Below are 15,245 nucleotides of genomic sequence, written 5' to 3'. Positions count from 1 at the left end.
CTCTCTAAACCTCCCTCTCTCTTTAGCCCTCAGAACTCTGGGAATGCGATGTAGCCTGCAAAGCCCAAGGAATAAACATTATGTCAATAACATGTTCCTTCAATCCTTTTGTAGAGTCTATCCTGATTGGCTGCAAAGTCAGTCTGTAGAAAACCCATTGCATTAAAGCAGATAACATCTGTGAATCCTCTGATTTCCTGTTTGGTTCCAGTGTCAATATAATAATAGCTTCTTGTAGATATTTTTACTGTAGGATAAACAGACTAAGCTCTACTTTTAAATACAAGGATTTGAGTGTGGCAGTACACGCCGAAATGGGGGCTTCTGTGTGCCTCCTGTAAAATCATCCTCCCATCGTATTCCTCAAGGTGGTCAATAGTAACATGTTGAAAGGGGAGTGTAACGTCGCTAGCGCTCTTCAAATGCATTTCCCATCCCCAAGAAAACGCAAAACCTAAGCAGGGGAAGGAAAAACCCTCCTCTGACAGAAAACGGAAAGCAGGAATCTATGCACTTTGGGAGCTCAGTGGATACTGGATGATTCTAAGAACCATACTCTTATTTAGCTTAGAAAACACTCTACTGTGAGGTTTGAGCACCAGGAAAACAGGACTAAGGTCCCGGGGGCCTGTTTCTCTTCTCTTCCAGATTCTGGGATTAAGCATGACTGACCAGAAAGGAGGATGACGGGTGCTGGGTGGGGGGGCAGAGGGTGTACTGGAACATGTGGGGGAGGAGAGGGCAGGAAAAGCATTTCTAAAATGATCACTACTTTCTTTTTGGTAACAATAGGCAATAACTAATCTTGAATTCTTAAATGATATTAAGTAGGAAGGTGAGTAGGACTTAGGGGTGGGCATAGGTGGAAAAAAGTTGAGAACCCAAACGAAGGTGATTAGTCAGATTAGGGATCCTTGGGGGACTGAGTGCAGAGGGCTCAAGGGGAGCTCTGGAGTAACTAGAAACATTCTGAATCTCAACTTGGATGGCATTTACACAAGTGTATAGCTAATAAAAATTCACTGAGGTGTACACCTAAGATTTATAAATAATTGAGATTTAATTGGATATAAATTATAGAATCCTCAATAAAAAGGTTAAAAAAAAAAAAACAGAAGGATTGAGAAGCACTGGCTTAGTAACCCGGCACTAGCTATCCCCTTTAACTCATGGAAGGGTGTTTACAAGATGGAAAAGGATATTATTAACTTTGGAAGCTGGTAAATTGTACCACCAATCAAAGTCATCTTCCAACAAACTAAACAGTAGCTCTTGGTGAAGCCTGATGCAAGGCCAGACTGTCCCCTGGAGCTGGGAGGAGCAGTGTGGATCCACAAGTAAGGAAGGGTGACAGTCGCCAGACACAGCTTTTCACACCTTGGGGACGAGGGGCCCACTGGGGCCAAGCTACGTGCCACAAAGACAGGTCTGAGGTAACAGTATCTTTCTTTACTGCTGGCTTTAGACTGAGGGACAGAGAGGTCAAATCAAAGGGTACCAAGGGGAAGAGATTCTAATCCAAGGGAAAGGTGGTGGGTCTGGTGGGAAGCGAGACAGTGAGGCCTTGGGTCCTCAGAGAGCAAGAGGCCCAGACGTCAGACACTGAGCACCACCGTGTTTCCACAGCTGTCGCTGGCGCCGGGCCGGGGACTGAGGGGTGGGCCGTCTCCCCTCTCACACAGCATCAATATATTCATAGCATGAACTTCCCAGACCAGTTCAAAGGCAGGCAGAGTGGGAGCACAGTCTAGAAGTGAGCAGAGAGGGGACTTGGTACCAGGAGAGGGAGAAAGGATCTCAGGAGGTGGTTGCGTGTTCCACACGTGCAGGAGGAAGGGCTCTCTGGAGCCTGGCTCAGACATCCATTGCGTTACGGCCCTTGGACTGTCACGAAAGTCTCACAAATGTCTGTACGTTTGGCCTGACAACCCTACAAGGTGGGCATCTTCACTGTCATTTTGTGGATAAAGACATGGAAGTCCACGAAGATGAGATGAATGATCGACCCTGTCATACTACTGGCCAAAGGCAGAAGCAGGAACCAGGGCCTGCAGGCCAGGGTTTTCTCCACTTTAGCAAGCCTCAAAACAGGATCTGAATCTCTGTTCTCCAGGCTTAATGAAGCTCCAGTCATTTTTGGGCACTGCGGTATGGACATGAAGTCTGAGGCCTAACTCAGGAGTTCAGTTCATTAGTTCACAGTTCATTTGTTGAGACTCTGTTTTTACTTCTGTTGTAGAGGATAATTATTTGTTAATTACGATCTTATAAAGTATTCTGATAATAGGAGATATCAGTGGAATCATGACCTCAGAACTTGCTATGTGAAATACAAGAAATGTGGAATTCCAGGTTTTTGTGGTGAATCACACACACATATTTTGATACAGAATATTTGAGAAAATTATAACTTATAGCAAATAATTAATCTTGACTAAAAGAAAAATGCAAGAACCCTGATTTTTTATAATGGTAAACTATATATGACAAAATCTATCATTTTGGCCATTTTTAAGTGCACAGTTCAGTGGTAAGTATGCTCTGACACTGCTGTGCAACCATCACCACTATCCATCTCCAGAACTTTCTCATCATCCCAAACTGACACTCCGCCCCCTTTAAACGCAAACTCCCATTATCTGTTCTCAAGTAGTGGCTTCCACAGCACTTTGCCCAGAGCACATGCTTAGGAAATCCTTGTTGAAGAATAGTGAGATTTACCAGCGTACAAGAAGACCAACTATCATATAAGTAAAAGAGATTAAAGGGAATATATTTTTCCATAACTAAAGACTGACAGCATCGTAGCCAAGAAGGATTAAGAGTAATTTACAACTTGTTTACACTTCTGGCATCAACTCTAATCACCTACTGTGACCAAGACCTCCTGTTCTCTTTAGATGCACTAGCAGGTGCCGGGACGTCTAATGACGGGGGTGGGAGAGAAGAGACACCTGGCCAGCCGGCACTCGGGGCTAGTTGTTGAACTGTCACCTAGTGGACAGGGACACGGTTCTCTCCTAGGCAAGCCTCCTCTGACAGATTTGTGTGACTTGGCAGTGACCCTGTGATGGAAATTCACTGAGAAGCCTGGATTTCAAGTCCTGGTGAGCAGAGCTTTCAGAGGTCTTCTGTACAGAAGCAGCCTAGCGAGGAGGCAAGGCTCCCCAATCCCCTTCAGGTGAAGTTAGAGAAGCAAAGAAACACAGATTGCAAGGCTTCTTACTGACTCTGGCACTGCAGAAGCATGGAAAGCCTGAACACATGGCCCCTTCACTTCTGAATCTCCTAATCTGGTAAAGGCACACAGCCCTAACTGGAAAGGGGCGGAGGGAGACGATTTGTTGGAGGGAGGTTAGCTAGGTTTTCAAAAACTGACCAAGGGACCAGGCAGGCACACATACAGCAAATGCCACTGTGCCACTGGTTGGCCTCCCTTGACTTTCTTTGGCTAAAGGATAATTAAAGAAACAAATTTTACTGGAAAAAAAATTATCCATTAGGATCTGTGGTGCTCTCTGTGGTCTGTGACTCATCTGACAATTGCTCTTCAACAGCTTTTCCTTTGCTTCCTGGAGAACACGCCTTACCCGATGCTTCATACTCAAAACCCTAGGCTGGGAAGGTGATTCTGAGCTGGCGGACTTGGACTGGTTCAGAGATGCTCTGTTCCAAGAGATGGGACCAATAAATATCTGGGCTTTGGAAGTAACTTTATGATGTTTGGATTTTGTGCTGGCACCAGCCTCTGGGTTTTAAGCACTTTGCTGTCATACGGTGTGCAGCCCTTCCAAGAAAAACTCTATAAAATGAAAATACTTTATTGCCACGGCCTTTGACTTCTTGAGAGTCACACAAATACTGTAATCTCTTGCAACATTTAATTTAATTTAAACTCGGTTCACCTAAATAAAAAAAATGAGCTCTGAATCTGCCCATTTCACTTCTTAAAAAGCACCAGTCTTCTCTATGTTTCACTGTTTTGTTTGCTATGTGCCAAACTGTTATTTCACATATGTGAAAAGACAATTGGCATCAAGTCCACATGAACTAAACTACTGGCAAAGGCGATGCTGGAGCTTGCCATTGAGAAGATTAGATTCCCAAGAAACCCCTCTAGCAGCATCCAATATCCACAAACTGAAAAGTGTGTGTGTAAATACACACATACTCATTCAACTGAAAGAAGCTGCCTCCCCGCCTCCAAGTTCAGGTAGTATCCTATTAGTGGTTTAATCTACCCTGAGCTTCAATATCACAGTTGTACAAATAAATACATTAAAAAATGTGCATTGATTGGGCCTCCCTGGTGGCGCAAGTGGTTGAGAGTCCGCCTGCCGATGCAGGGGATACGGGTTCGTGCCCTGGTCTGGGAGGATCCCATATGCCGCGGAGCGGCTGGGCCCTTGAGCCATGGCCGCTGAGCCTGCGCGTCCGGAGCCTGTGCTCCACAACGGGGGAGGCCACAACAGTGAGAGGCCCGCATACCGCAAAAAAAAAAAAAAAAAAAAAAAAAAGTGCATTGATTAATAAGATAAATAGGAAATTGAGAATTTATTTTTATTCAAGTGTGAGCTTGCCCATTTCAGTCATCTTTCTTATTTGCTTAATAAACAGGATGATTCACACTTTCCCCGTAAATAAGTGGGCGGTGAGGGTAGGAGGGACACTTTTCTTTTGAATTTTCAATTAATGTTTTCCTTTACTTTAAAGGCTTTTTTCTCTTTAAGTCTGCTGCTTTGCAGACTGTTTTGCCTTTGCACTCACAGATTCAAATATGGAGCTAAACCAGGAGGGAAATGGAAAATTTTATTATCCAGAACTGTGGTAAATAAATGGTTGAATACTTCAAGGTAGTTGAAAATTGTGCTCGCTCCCTGGAACCCTGGATCCTAAGTTGCTCATGATAACACAGCCGTGGTGGCCATGCCACCAGAGCAGGCATCTTTTATTTGTGCCTGTCCCATCTCTTCAGCGCCCTGCCCTTAGATCACACTATTAAGGGGTCTCTGGCACGCAAGAATGACTACAAGTAAAGTTAGGCAATCATTTGAAACTCAGAGACTTTTTCAACTCAGTCTCACAAAGGTGGAATATTTCTAAAAGAAACATGGAGATCCACACTTTGGGGAAACATGTAGAGAATGTTGTTTAAGTTTGGATCCTTCAGGTTTTCACATTCATTTTCTTTTTTAAAAAATATTTATTTATTTTTGGCTGCATTAGGTCTTCGTTGCTGCGCGCGGGCTTTCTCTAGTTGCGGTGAGCGGGGACTGCTCTTTGTTGTGGTGCGCGGGCTTCTCATTGCGGTGGCTTCTCTTGTTGCAGAGCACAGGCTCTTGGCGTGCGGGCTTCAGTAGTTGTGGCACACGTGCTGAGCAGTTGTGGCTCGCGGGCGCTAGAGTGCAGGCTCACTATTTGTGGCGCATGGGCTTAGTTGCTCTGTGTCATGTGGGATCTTCCCGGACCAGGGCTCAAACCCATGTCCCCTACATTGGCAGGCGGATTCTTAACCACTGCACCACCATGGAACTCCCTCATTTTCTCAAATAATCGTTGGTTTTCTTAGTCATTGGGGTACCACCTATAGGAACATATCAATGTCTCTGACAGGATTGTTAACCACAGGACTTTATCTTCTCTACCTTACACCCAGGGTAACATGTGATCCAAGCTTGGCCCATCACATGGTGCCATTTCCTTGGCAACAGTAATTAGTCCAGGGGGTGGGTGTATGACCCACGTAGAACCAATCAGAGTCCTTCCCTAAGACTGATTTATGAACGATGGAAGATACAGTGTTGCTTTCCACTGGAGTTGTTCAGCTAAGAAGATGGGAATCTGGGGTGACTAAGGGCCATGGTTCCTGACACAGAGAGAAGCTGGAAGCCCATCCTCAGAATGAGGCCAAAGCACAGGCAGGCTCAGCTGAGAAATGGACAGAAAGTCTCAGAGGGACTGAATCCTAGTTCCTAACCCTGAGGCCTGGTTCCTGCAGCTCTTCCTTTAATCCTATAAGCAGTTCCAGTAATATTCCAGCTACATAAGCCGGGAAAGTTCCTCTTTGTTAAGGTTGGTTAGGATTAGGTCTTTGACACTTACAACTAAAAGAGTTCTGAATAATGCAGGGGCCCTTCTTAACCTGGGAATCACACCATTACTAAGTTCTTCAGTGATTAATGGCTTCCCAGCTGTCTGTTAATGAAAGCCACTTATCTTTTATACCAACTTTTTGTTAGCGGCATCTCATGTCAATGTATATGTCAAGAAAGAAATGCTGAAACTTTAGAGTGGGAAAAATGCTTGTGTTAAAAAAAAAAAAGCAGAATTATATTAATATACTTCTGCACATTTAGCATTTCTCAGTACATGGGGAAACATTCATTACTGAGTATATTTTCTGATTCAGGAGTTTGTAGCACAAAAATTCTAATCCACATCTTATTTTAACACCATTGTTCATCTACCTTGTGAAACAAAAGAGGCCAAGAACCACAATGGGGAAGAATAAAAGAAAAGCTTCCATTCATAGGAGTGCTTGATTCTTCCTGTCCATATGTTTAGGTTCTGCTTCTTCCTCCCCTCCAGAGCTGAACATCATAGAGATGCTGGCAAGTACTAACATGCTCCCTTTTAATTATACCACCAAATTGCTGCAATAACTGATTGCCAGTTAAATAATTATAATCAAGTGGCCATTGTGCATAACAATCATTTAATGACTGCCATCCCAAAACACTATAATAAAGAGAGCTTTAATGAAGAAATCTGGAAAGGGGCCAGGGTTTTATGGCGGTTTGCTTAAAGGGAAAGACAGCCATAATCTGTACTTAAGATTAAAAGAAGCCTTTAATCCAGATGCTCAACATTAAACAAGGGAGTGGAGTCATGTTTTGATCAAAAGTTACTGCATGCATAAAAGAAGTAATGTAAATGTTCTTTTAGGAATTAAAAAAAAAGCCTCCAGTAAATTATATAAAGGAAGTGTTCATAACCATTTGCTTTGGAAAAAAATGAAAAGGAATAACATCTGATTTTCATTTTGGACAAGAATACTTAGCTAAAATAAAATAAAAGGGAACAGGATTTTATTTGATTTGTAGAATATCACTGAAAACAAGGGAGCTGCCATTCAAGCTACCTTGTACCAGTAATCATTCTCCTACTGACTCTATTTTTTACCCTCACTTTCCTAGGCCAGGCCTGAATCTTTGGGAGGTGTAATTACATTCTCACACAAAGTCCTAATTGAAATGGTTTTGATGATCTCAGCTCTAGCAAACAGTAGTTCTCATCTGAGGGGGAAAAAACAAAACAAAACAAAACAAAAATCTCACCACATAAAACTCAGATCAACTGGCAGCTACCGCCACTGCTGATGCATGGAATATTTGACTAACAAATTAAGACTGCAATTCCTAGAATTGCAGCCATTTTCTACAAACTGCTATGTAGCCTGGCCAATGATAAACACCAGAGCCTCCAGATTTTGCTAGAGTGACTGCTGGGAGAAAACTAAAAGCAACATAAGTCCTCTCAAGGAAGAATAAGAGGGAAAAAGCAAAACCAAACCAAAATAGTTCCTAGAGATATAAATAGATATAGACCAGATATGGGCTCCAACAGCTTTCCTAATACCCCAGCATAAAGGAACAGGACCTGACCCTAGTTACGTGCCCACAGAACACCCCAGCCCTTAGGAAATCCTGATGATGGCTTGGGGCTATGGAAAGACCCTGAGAGTCTGAGGGAAACAAACCACACCTGGGATCATTCTTGTCCCAAGGTGAACATTCAGAATGGAAGAAAACTGCTCTGAGCTCTTGAGATGCCCCAGCCTGTCCAGGTTCTGGGGTGTGAATAACAGAGACAGATGAACCAGGGTTAGGAAAATGTCCCCACCGGCCTGCTTGCTTGGGGTAGAGGACACAGGTCAGGACAGATTTCCTAAGACCATTTCAGCTTAAAATTGACCTAGGAGAGGGTGTAGGATTTCAATTATGACATCAGAACTTTTCCTGATAGTCTAAGTTAAGGGTATTAACAAATTCTCCTTCAAGAAGTCCCCAATTTTGAATCCTCTTACACTGTTGGTGGGAATGTAAGTTGATGCAGCCACTATGGAAAACAGAATGAAAATGCCTCAAAAAACTAAAAATAGAGTTGCCATATGACCCAGCAATCGCATTCCTGGGCACATACCTGGACAAAACTATAATTCAAAAAGACACATGCGGGCTTCCCTGGTGGCACAGTGGTTGGGAGTCCGCCTGCCGAGGCAGGGGACGCGGGTTCGTGCCCCGGTCCGGGAAGATCCCACATGCAACAGAGCGGCTGGGCCCGTGAGCCATAGCGGCTGAGCCTGCGTGTCCGGAGCCTGTGCTCCGCGGCGGGAGAGGCCACAGAGTTGAGATGCCTGCGTACCGCAAAAAAAAAAAAAAAAAAAAAGACACATGCACCCCAACGTTCACTGCAGCACTATTTACAATAACCAAGACATGGAAACAACCTAAATGTCCATCAACAGATGAATGGATAAAGATGATGTGGTACATATATACAATGGAATACTACTCAACCATAAAAAAGAACAAAATGATGCCATTTGCAGCAACATGGATGGACCTAGAGATTATCATACTAAGTGAAATAAGTCAGAAAGAGAAAGACAAATACCATATGATATCACTTATACATGGAATCTAAAATATGACACAAATAAACTTATCTATGAAAGAGACTCACAGAGAACAGACTTGTAGTTGCCAAGGGGGAGGGGTGGTGTGGGAGGGATGGAGTGGGATGATGGGGTGAGCAGTTGCAAACTGTTATATATAGAGGATGGATAAACAACAAGGTCCTACTGTATAGCACAGGGAACTATAGTCAATATCCTCTGATAAACCACAATGGAAAAGAATATGAAAAAGAATGTAGGGCTTCCCTGGTGGTGCAGTGGTTGAGAGTCCACCTGCCGATGCAAGGGACATGGGTTCGTGCCCCGGTCCAGGAAGATCCCACATGCCGCAGAGTGGCTGGGCCCGTGAGCCATGGTCGCTGAGCCTGCGCGTCCGGAGCCTGTGCTCCGCAGCAGGAGAGGCCACAGCAGTGAGAGGCCCGTGTACCGCAAAAAAAAAAAAAGAATGTATATATACATATAACTGAATCACTTTGCTATAGAGCAGAAAGTAACACCACACTGTAAATCAACTATCCTTCAATAAAAAAAATAAATGAATAAAATTGAAAGAAAGAAGTCCCCGATTTTTAGTCTGCGTCAGGTGTTCCCTCAGCCACCCGGCTCCTCCCCCAGATGCTCACAGGTCTGGCCGCCTCCTCTACACTCAGGTCTCAGTTCGGAAGCCGCCTTCTCACAGGGACCGCCACCAACCCACCAGTCTAAGTTGTCTAACTCCTGACCTCTATTCTCTCCACTTCCCTCCCACCCCAATTCATTCTAATCCAATACCCTGTTTTGTCTTCATCTCTGTGCTCATCACTAGCTGAAGGTTTCTTTTTCCGCTTGCTTGTGGAACTAGGATGTAAGCTCCTGAAAAACATGGAGCCTTGTGTGCCTCGACTACCACTGTATCCCCAGAGCTTGGAAGGGGCCCAGCACTTAAATGAACATGCTGTCTCCTCCACAGCCTTCCACACAGGCTGCCACTTCCCAGGCACTCAGCCAGCTGCAGCTTAACTGCACTGCACTGAATTCAACCAAGGGGCAGATAACTAGGGCACAGATAAAAATCTAGCCTTGGCCACTGTCTTGCCGTATCAGATGTATAATGAAGGGCTCATAACTGGGACCTGTGCTTATCAAGGAGTTCATAGGACCGAAAAGGCAGTGGACATGAGCGTGAACACACGTAAACGTATTTAGGGCTCACCAATATTTCTGGGTTCAAAAGAAGTGCGAGGAGACACAAATGTCTAAATTCACAGCACAGAACAGCTGATTAGCACACTGTGAAACCGGGGCCAAGTTTATATTTAAAACAAAGTCTCGATTTAAATTTATACATATATGCCAGTCAGGTTCAGATAGAAGGAGAGTGGGAACTGGAGGCAGAATTCACCATTTTCTGACCTTGAACAGCACCATAAACTACACTGTATCACACAGCACTTAGCAATGATCCTATCTTAAATGTACTCTCATTGTTTCAAATGTGTTAGTCTTACTCCTTCCACTTCAGGTAAGAAATTGGATCTTCTATTTTTCCAGTATGTTAGCACTCCTAGCCTAATTTGTGGAGAACTAACTTTGAAGGTTACCAGACTCAGAACTGAATTCCAAGATCTTCTACCAGTTCTAAGACATTTGGCAAATTATTTGTCTTCTCAACCTTAATTTTCACATCTTTTATGTAGTGATATTGATACCCATCCCACAAAGGGTTGCTATGAGAAATAAATGGGATTATTTGCAAAAAAAAAAAGTCCTACGGATGTACTTAACAGAAAGTAGGGACTCAAAAACTTAAAATTTCCATTTGGGTAGATGGTAGAAGCTCAAAATACACTAAATAGGTGGCAACCAAATTGGGGTAGAAAGCATGCCAGGAAACAAGTACATGAAGGGTGGCAGGAAAAAAACAAGTTATCAATTGGAAGACACAAAACATGGCCCAAACTGCTATGGTGTTTTGTTATTATTCCCCACATAAGCAGGATCTGCAAATATTCCTATTTTATGGCTTGATCACAGTGACATGTAGCAATCAGAGCTGAGTATCAATCAGAAAGTCACTGAATATGAGAAATCGTTGGTTAACAGCCAAAAGAAAGTAATAGGAAAGTATGTTCCTGAGAACAGTATTTACTTTATTTATTTATTTTATTTACTATTATTACTTTTTTAATTTATTTATTTATTTATTTATTTGCTGTGCCGCAGCTTGCGGGACCTTAGCTCCCTGACCAGGGTTTGAACCCAGGGCCATGGCAGTAAAAGTGCCAAGTCCTCACCACTGGACTGCCAAGGGAACTCCCAAACAGTATTTACTTTAAATCTATATAGTATCAGAGAACTCATGGCAGGATTCCAATTTAAAAAACACTGGGATTCCTTGATCTTATCAAGAAACGCAAGTCATCATGAAAAACTCTTGTGTTCACATCACTCCACTTGGCATTCCAAGGCTCCGACACAAACACTGGAGCTGCTGGACCCATCACAAAGTCTAGGGTGAAAAGTCAGTCAAAGAAAGCAGTGAACTGGCTATTTTTAATAATCCTGGGGGACAGATATTTACAAAAAAAAAAAAAGAAGACAAGGCCACCTGCTTGGGGTCCATCATACCATTTAGCTCTTGGAAATAAGAGAAATATTAGCAACAACAAAAAAAGGAAAAGTAACTGTAGTGGACAGCTATCACTCTGCCTACTCAGACTGCGGCATCTTTATCCCTGTGAAAATCATACCAGTTTTCTAATTTCTTACCAATTTCTCCCTGACTCTCAGGGCATGTGATTTAGGTGGGTCATTCACCCCATGTACCACTGGTGATGGGAACATATCCCAGATCTGACCAGTGAGAGTTACCCCCTGCCCCACCACGTGCCCGAGCCATCAGTGACCAGTAAAGCAGGACACGAGCCAGCGCCACTGGGAACAAGGCTCCCTTTCCATGGGAGTCGCTAAGCCCGGGGCTCCCAGTGCCAACTTGCTCTCATGAGGAGACAGCCTGCCTCAGAACAAAGCAATGCAGAAAACAGCCAGGCGAAGGAAAGAAGGCAGAAAGGTCACTATTGACATTTTTTGAAAACTGGGATCTAGTAGTGCCTAAGGCTAGAAGTATCCGTGAATTTTTCAGTTACTTGAACAAATAAATCCCCATGTTTGCTTAAATCTCTTTGAATTAGTGTCGAACTTTCAACCAAGAGAGTGTGACTGATACAGGAAGTAATCTTGTAGAGTTTAATCCTAAAGGACTTATCTAAAAAGGCAGCCTGTGAAGCACTTTTCTGAGTTCTCTTTAAAAAAAGTTAGAGTAGAACATGTGAGATGCTGGGGAACCACCAGCATTTCCTTCTTTCTTTCTTTTTTTAAAATTCTTTTATTTATTTATTTATTTTTGGCTGCGTTGGGTCTTCATTACTGCGCGCGGGCTTTCTCTAGTTGCGGCGAGCGGGGGCTACTCTTCGTTGTGGTGCGCGGGCTTCTCATTGCGGTGGCTTCTCTTGTTGCGGAGCATGGGCTTCACTAGTTGTGGCTCGCAGGCTCAGTAGTTGTGGCGCATAGGTTTAGCTGCTCCGCGACATGTGGGATCTTCCCAGACCAGGGCTCGAACCCGTGTCCCCTGCATTGGCAGGCAGATTCTTAACCACTGCACCACCAGGCAAGTCCCCACCAGCATTTCTTGAGCCAGCAATTCCATTTAACCAAATACAAATGGAATATAAATGAGACAAGGGCACTGTGAGGCCACTGTGGACAGAAGGAGAACTTCTATTCTCTACTCTTCTATTCTATTCCTGATCCTTCATCTTCACCTCCCATCAAACACATTCACTCATTGTTTCAAAAATGTTCTTAGTAAGCACCAAATATGTGTCAGGTATTATGCTAGGTACTGAGGATACAGAGATGGTTAAGACATAGTTCTCATTCTCAGGAGGCTAATGAATAATTATGATCCAGGGTGACAGATGTGAGAAGGGACCCTTCAGAAAGGATGAGTATGCGTTTGCCAGGTGGCAAAAACAAGAGCAAAGGGGCGCTGGGAAGCGTGGGAGGTCCAGGGTGGGAGGTAGGCTGGAGCCGGACTGTAAGGGCGTCTGCGACTGCCCTGTGAGGGGCTGACCTGATCCTGAAGCCAAACTGAGTCTCTGGAAGTCCCTGAGTAACTGTGTGTGCCACCCAAGGCCTGGTAACCTTTGTGGAGGGGAGACTGGAGGGGACAGAGACTGAAGGCAGGACTTACTGGGGCCTGTGGTCGTCAATGGGAAATGGCCATGCGGACTCTGGTAGAGAAAAGCCAGACTGGAGTAGAAGGCAAGAGTCTACAATCCTAACTCAAAAAGCACTGAAAACCAATCCCATGCCGATGACTTGAGAAGAACTCTGGTCTAGGGGATTAGCTGCATCTTAAAGGACAAAGACTGAGTCAGAGTAATATGGGGAGAGGGTACTAAATGCCTGTGGCCTTCTCAGACTCTGGGTCTCAGCTCCTCCATCCTAAGTTCTCTCCCCACCCTAAATCCGATCTACTCACAGAGCTCCGCTTCAGGGAAGGCCACTGCTCCATATCTGCTGGTAGCTTGTTGGGTGCCCCCTTGCCACAGATCCTATACTTGTATTTTAGACCTGATCACTCACGATACCTCTCCGAACCACAGCTTCCTCATCTTGAAAGTGGGAAGACTGTCATTTATCTCAGGATAAGGATCAAAATAAGAAAAATTTCATAGAGTGCTCTGCACAGAACCTGGCATGTGGTAAACACCCTGTACACAGAAGCTGCCACACTCCTGCAGAAGACGAAGTAGACTGCACAACACACTACGAAGACACAAAGACATCCTCACGCCAAGCAGTGGCTTCTCACTTGCCAGGAATTTCCAGATCGTACAGTTAACAGAATGTCGCTCTAAGAACAAGGCAGAAGCTCTTTCGTGGTAGTTAAAGCACGTGGACTAACACAAGTGCACAACCCCTGAAGGTCCCTCAGAACTCTGCTCAGGCTGCTGTGAATGGGGCCGGAGAAGAGGGGTGTCGGTGCTCCTGGAGGTGGAAACGCAGCTCTCAGGCAGCACTTCCACGGGCGAGACGGTCAAATGTATCACGGTTCCTCGTCCAAGAGTGTGGGAACAGCCGGGGAGTGTTTTGTGACTGAAGGGAGAAACTCCACACTAACAGATAGGCTTGTTGGTGGTGTGGCTCCGCCTTATCCTAGAAGCTGAATCCAGAGACACCTTGTTCATAGAATCTCCTACTACCTTCTTCAACTGGGCCCTCTGCCGACAAGTCACGACTTGGTTTCCAATGCGCCTGACTTCATTGTTCATGCCAACAGCAAACTCAGTAAGAGATGAGCGAGCCATAATGCAAAAGCCCAACAAGACTGGGCAGCTGTGCACTGCTTCTGCATTTCCATCCTCAGCCCACCCACACAGAGCTTTGAGTGCCAGGGGGCAAAGCTGCAGAGTTTGCAAACACTATAAAAATATATTAGGTCCACTTAAGGCAGGGGTCCCAAACCTATTTTAGACCAAAGATATCTCTTGAGAATTTAATGACACAAATCCTTCCCCCATAAAACACACACATGCGACCTTTTGTACACACCCCCTGGGGGTTCAGGAAGCATCCCCACCCCACCCCCTAAGCCCATCTTAGCCCAACAGGAGTTTAGAAGAACCAGTTCATAGGTCTTGAAAGAATGAGGTAGGAGAGTCCAGAGTTCCTCTTCTCGGGGCTCAGTTTTCTCCATGACACAGTTCGTCGCCGTGAATGCCACCTCTTCATAGGGAGAGGGCTAATGAATGATGTGACACTCAGAGCCCGAACATTTATCTGTCTGCAGTGCCTACCTCTGGGTGACTGTGGAAAACCTTGGAATCTTAGTGGTTTCCAAGGCGCTGAGTAGATAAAAGTCAAAGTGGATGCCCTGGGGGGTCTGGGGTGGAGAGCGGGGCAAGTGTGGTCCAGGCCCTGGAGAAAGATGCCAGCCAGGTACCCCGGGAAGCAGCAAGGAAGTCTGTTCTCCCCTCAGCTCCCCTCTGTCCTTCCACTCTCATTCCTCACTTATGCAGAGGCTGCAGATTCCTCGGGTGATCTGTACCAAATCCAGACGGTTAAAAATAATTCGCTAAATACCTTCCTAGATAAATTGAAATCCAAGACCTTTTTGAGTCCTGTCCAGCCATCCCTCAAAGGGCGAGCCGGGCTGAAAGTCATGTTCTTTTCTAGCTGAATCCCTGAGTCAGACTCCTGCCTGTCAATCTTCTGATGTCACAAGTCAAACTGTGCCATCCAAGGCTGAGTAAGCACCTTCAGGAAATAGAAACTCGACTGTAAGAACACAGGTATTTCCAAACAGAAAACAACTCTGCCCGGTTTCTAACTCAGCTACTGTATATACATTTAGTCATGACACTGGGAGGGGAACTTTTTAAAAACAGAAGTCAAAGGCGAAAAGAATAAATAACAGTAATGTACCAGTCACTATCTTTGGCAATACATATAAAATGGTAAACAAGACATTATGAAGTCTTTGCCCTTATGGGGATTGTATCTG

The 15,245-nt window shown here is 44.6% G+C and overlaps 1 protein-coding gene and 1 non-coding gene across 2 annotated transcripts in view; both read right to left on the bottom strand.

Annotated features, from left to right (window-relative positions):
• The window catches only part of ATG7 (autophagy related 7), a 240,623-nt gene that overhangs the window by 73,473 nt on the left and 151,905 nt on the right, over positions 1-15,245 (bottom strand). The gene's annotated exons all lie outside the window — the stretch shown is intronic.
• Positions 10,916-10,989, bottom strand: TRNAK-UUU (transfer RNA lysine (anticodon UUU)). The gene has a single exon. It is a non-coding gene; the product is annotated as a tRNA-Lys (tRNA).

Source organism: Mesoplodon densirostris, chromosome 10, assembly GCF_025265405.1.
Source record: "Mesoplodon densirostris isolate mMesDen1 chromosome 10, mMesDen1 primary haplotype, whole genome shotgun sequence".
Taxonomy (NCBI): domain Eukaryota; kingdom Metazoa; phylum Chordata; class Mammalia; order Artiodactyla; family Ziphiidae; genus Mesoplodon; species Mesoplodon densirostris.
The sequence above is the reverse complement of the archived record's forward strand: the minus strand, read 5'-3'. Positions and strand labels throughout refer to the sequence as shown.